We start from the raw sequence: 5812 nt of genomic DNA on the forward strand, positions 1-5812 counted from the left end.
ATTCGTTTTCAAAATAGGCTTTAGTCATTCTCCATTTTCATATTATAAATATTATGTTTCAAATTTATTATATGCTAACTGGTTTTTAAATTTGTTTTAATGGGGTATCATGAAAATGATTTGTTTATGGTTTAAACATTTTATAAAATTATTTTTCATCAAAAAAATATTTAATTTAATTTATAAGATTAAATATTTCAATTCATTTTTTAAATATAAATTATAAATTGATATAGTAAAATTAAAAGTAAATAGAATTTATAAAAAAGTAAATTTAAATGTATAAATAAATAAAATTATATTTTTTATCTAAAAAATATATAATTTCACTTAAAATAAAAATTAAAAAAAAAAATTATTTAATAAATTTTAAATGATTTAAAAAATATAATAGATTATTATAATTTTTAAAAAGCAAAAAGATAAAACAAAAATTTGTTTTATGAACAAAATATTTTTTTTTAAATATTTTTCTTTATTGTTTTTGTTAATTTTACCCAAATTATATAAACCATAAAACTTTTCAAAAAGTTACAATTAAAGACAACTTGTTTATACTTCAGAAAAATCATGAAATAATAATATTTAAGTTCTTTTATAATATTATTACTAACTAATGACCAAGATATTATGAATTTAAATATTAATTTTTAATTTATACTTCAGGGAAAAAAAAAAAAAAAAAAAAACATGAAATAATAATATTTAAGTTTTTTTATAATATTATTATTAATTAATGACCAAGATATTATGAATTTAAATAATAGTTTTTATTGTTTCTCCATGAGATCATAGAATATATAATATTTAAAGTTATTTACATTTTTTAAAATATTATTGTTTAATAATGATCCATTTGTTTTAAGTTATTTAATATCATACATTGTTTTAAATATTATTGTTTAATAATAACAATTTGTTATTAAGTTAAATAATGTATTTTATATAGGGTAACATATTTCATTCCTATTGTTAAAATGTCACACAATTCAAAACCAATGTTTTGTTTAATAATAACAATTTGTTATTAAGTTAAATAATGTATTTTATATAGGGTAACATATTGCATTCCTATTGTTAAAATGTCACACAATTCAAAACCAATGTTTTTGATGACAATGAACTCTTTTCAGGTTTTAGAAAATATAGATAAATTTAAAATTGAGTTTGTTTTTATTAAAACTTTAATATAATATTTAAATTATTAATTATTGGAATAAGTTTTCATCTAATAAAAAAAATAACAAATAAAAAATCCACTTTGTCTTCTTTAAATTATTACATAAAAAGTTAATTTTGTTATTTTTAAATTGTTACATAAAAAAATCACTGTCATTTTTAAATTATTACATTCAGTTTTACCTATTTTTCCTTCTTTTCTTTTTTTAATATATAATACCTCTAGATATTGCAACGGGTTTTTGTTTAAACTCATATTATTTAGATTTGACTTAAAAAAATACAAAATTTATATAGTTGAACATTATATATTAAAATTTATTATTTTTTAAAAATAATTCAATTTATTTATATCTAATTTAATTCATTTAATCATAGATGAATTCATATTTTAACAAATAAAATTAGCAACGCATAATTACAATTAACAAAATAATTATTGTTCAATAACACTATAAAATGTAACCTGTGTTCAATAAAACTATATATAGAAAACAGTAACCCTTATTCAATAAAAGTATTAAAAACAATAAAAGCATATATAATTTTTTAACAATTAATTTAAGAATGAAAAAATCATAATGTGTGTGAGTGAGAAACTAACAAACAACTTCAGATCGAAAATAACATCATGAAATTTAAAATTGCGAACTTGGTCTCAGCGCTTTGATTTATCGTGGTCCACGTAAATCTAGTCTACACTGCGGACATGTGAGGATAAGATCTAATGATGGATCGGGATCTTAAGGAGTAAAATGAACTATCATTATGTGTTTTTGCTCATTAATATTCTAGATCTGAATACTAACGCGTATACTATTCTATAAATGATATGATCTAGGTATAATTGAAGTCTGGTATAGCTGCAAAATTATGAATTAATATTTGCAGATGTATACGCTAGTTGGCTTTGAGGAAAGCGCGTAGGTTCGGCACATGAAAATAGCATATACCTTATAATATATGTTTTAGTTGTTGTTGTTTGTTGTTGCAGTGTTCTGGGTTTTGGCTTGGGCTCTGGTCACTGTATTCTGGTGACACCATTCTGAAAGATCAGATTGATGGGTTGTCAAAGTGATTGATTGATTTGGTTGTGGTTGGTTCAATAGGAGATTGGTTTATGCAGATATATTTGATGATTGAATGATGTTGTTGATGGATCCAGTCTGAAAATTTATGAAACGTGGTCCCTAGAAGAAAGGAGAAGGTTGTAGCCTTCTGAAGGCTGGCACCTATGTACTAGTAAACATATCAGTTAGTACAAGAGCTAGGGGGTTGTAGGTCCCTTCCAGTAGAAGCTGGAGAACGAGAGAAGGTTGTAGCCTTCTGCAGGTAGAGGCCTGCGTACTGGTCTAAGGCTGCACCAGTACAAAAATTGTAAATAGAATTTTCTTATTATTAAAAGAATACAGAGACGATTGCAACAGGTGGTTTTCACCCACATTGGGTTTCCACCTTATATCTTGGTGTTTATGTGTGTTGCTTATGTGTGATGCTTTATTCTGCTTTTAATGCACTATCCAATGAATTCCTGATATACTGATTAAAGTTCACTACATGATAATTTGGGTAAATCAAAAGATATCTGTATATACGCTGGTTTCATTAAGTATAGTTGTGTATACACACTAGTTCCCTGAGCTGAAGTAGTGTATACAAATCAGTTTTGAAAATTAAATTATTGAGCTCATAATACTGATTCACCCCCTCCCTCTCAGTATTATTTCCAACAATTGGTATCAGAGAAGGTCCTTCAGAAGAAGCTTGATCGCTTGAAGGTAAATCCATCATCATGAGTAATCAAGAAAGCGGGGGATCCATCAGACTGCCAATCTTTGATGGGAGCAACTTCGTTTATTGGAAGGTAAGAACCACAACCTATCTTCAATATCTTGGAACAGATGTATGGGAAATCGTGGAAGGAGGATATACATTTCCATCAGCAATTCCTACATATACGGCAGGCAAAAAGCAATATGAAACCAATGCCAAGGCTGTCAATACATTATTAGGAAGTCTGTCACAATCAGATTTTGTCAAAGTTATGCAGCTCAAATCAACCAAAGAAATATGGGACAAAATCGTTCTAAGCTATAAAGGAGACTCTCAAGTAAAACGTGCTAAACTGCAAGCTCTCAGAATTCAATATGAAACTCTCAAGATGCATAATGATGAAAGTATAGCTAGTTACTTCTTACGTATAGATGAGGTTGTTAATTGCATGAAGAATCTGGGTGAAGAGATAAATGAAGTTACCTTAGTTGAAAAAGTTTTAAGATCCTTATCTGCTAAATTTGAATCAAAAGTATCTGCCATAGAAGAAAAGTAGGATCTACAGACTATTACTATGACACAGCTTCACGGAATCTTAACTGCCTTTGAGATGAGAAAAGGAGGTCCATCAGATATGAGAGAAGCTGCATTTAAAGCTTCAGCAAAAGGAAAAGAAGAACTCAATGAATCAGGACATATTTCAGAAGAAGAAGAGGAAGTAAACTTTGTCAAGAAGCTTCAACGGGGTTCTGGAAGATTCAAAGGTAAACTACCTTTCAAATGTTTTACATGTGGTAGAGTCAGTCATTATGCTGCCAAATGTCCTCATAAAGATAAATATGATAAAGGGAAGGAATCTGCAACATGGAATAGAAAACAAAGTGTAAATAAAAAGAGTTACTATACTCATGAAGATAGCGATGGTCTATCAAATAGTGATGAAGATGAAAATAATAATGACAATAGACTTCTGATGGCTTATGAAGATGATGACTTTTTGGATGCTTTAGATGAAGATGACCTTTATGAAGAAATCTCTAAACTCAAAATCTGTTTAGAAGAAAAGAATATGATTATAGATACCTTGACATACCAACTTGCTGAAAGAGAAAAACAAAATGAAAAACTAGAATGTGAATTTGTGGGTCTAAGAAAGGATCTTGAGAAAACAAAAGCTCTCAATCTTAGATTTGCTAAAGGATCAGAAACCTTAAATGAAATTATCAAAGTGCAGCATTCTCCTCTGATAAAGACAGGTCTTGGATATACTGAAGAAACATCTCAATCACAGAAGTCGTTAACCTCCACTAAAATCTATATTGATGCAGCAAAGAGCAATGAATATTTTGACAATCATCAGCAAAGGCATAAAGCAGATCACCGGGTAAATCAAGCTCAATTTACTTCAAGGATGAACAAAAGCCACAATCAACCATAGGTAAATTGTACTCAATTTGCTTCAAATACAAATATCAATAGAAACTACAATCACTAGGTCAGTAGATTCGATAATCGCAAGAACTTCTTTAATGATCAATGTTTCTCATTTCATAATTTGGACACAACGCTGCTCAATGTGTTGCTTACAAAACCATCATGACTAGAGAAGCACGAAATCGAAGGAATGTGACAAGGATCAAGAAAAGTTCCTATAATAACTTTTCTCTTCTTGAAAATGGAATAGAATGCTCAATATGTGACAACTTTTGCCATGAAGAATCTAAATGCAGGAGTAAATTTCGGAAAATATCTCAAAAGGAGCAAACTCCATTAAATCCAAAAATATGGAGAAAGAAAGAACCGTGAACAAAAATTGTAAACAGAATTTTCTTATTATTAAAAGAAGACAGAGACTATTGCAGCATGTGGTTTTCACTCACATTGGGTTTCCACCTTATATCTTGGTGTTTATGTGTGTTGCTTATGTGTGATGCTTTATTTTTCTTTTACTGCAGTGTCTAATGAATTCCCGATATACTGATTAAAGTTCACTACATGATAATTTGGGTAAATCAAAAGATCTCTGCATATACGCTGGTTTCATTAAGTATAGTTGTGTATACACGCTAGTTCACTGAGCTAAAGTAGCATATACAAATCAGTTTTGAAAATTAAATTATTGATCTGATAATACTGATTCACCCCCCCCGCTCCCGGTATTATTTCCAACAAGAAGAAATATTACATTGAGGAATTCAACCTTACGTATGATCTACAACAAAAAGAGTTCATTGGAGCTAGCATTTCGTGGAGGACAAACGTTCTTATTGCTCAATTAAGGACCAACTCACATCAACTTCGTTGTCTGCAAGGAGCTAAAGGATTTTGTTATGGAGAAGTTTCGTAAAAAGGTATATGGAAAAGAGTTAGGTAGAAAGAAGAAATATTACATTGAGGAATTCAACCTTATGTATGATCTACTACAAGAAGAGTTCATTGGAGCTAGCATTTCGTGGAAGACAAACGTTCTTACTGCTCAAGTTGTGAAACAGGATGGTGGAAAAGGCCTAAAGAAGCTTGGGAAGAATGGGTGTGTACATTTTGCACATATGAGGCTGTGGAATCGGAAAAACATTTCATTTTGGAATGTGATGCATTCAAAGACATCAGAGAAAGTTATGAGAACATGTTAGCATCAATTTTTGGGCATTGTCTTTTTAGCGAGGGGATTGTTGGAAGGTTGGGTCAGCTCATCATCAATTTGAATCACAAAAGATTGAATTGCAAAAAACGAAAAACAATGAACTAATGGTCTCATTCACTATTTTTACTCTGGTAAACCTTAAAATATCATTTCATTTCATATTATTTGACAATAGACATCCAATAAATATGAGTATATGAGGCTAATTGAACATTA

Source organism: Pinus tabuliformis, chromosome J, assembly GCF_031772625.1.
Source record: "Pinus tabuliformis cultivar Carrire ecotype Pingquan chromosome J, CPIR1, whole genome shotgun sequence".
NCBI lineage: Eukaryota > Viridiplantae > Streptophyta > Pinopsida > Pinales > Pinaceae > Pinus > Pinus tabuliformis.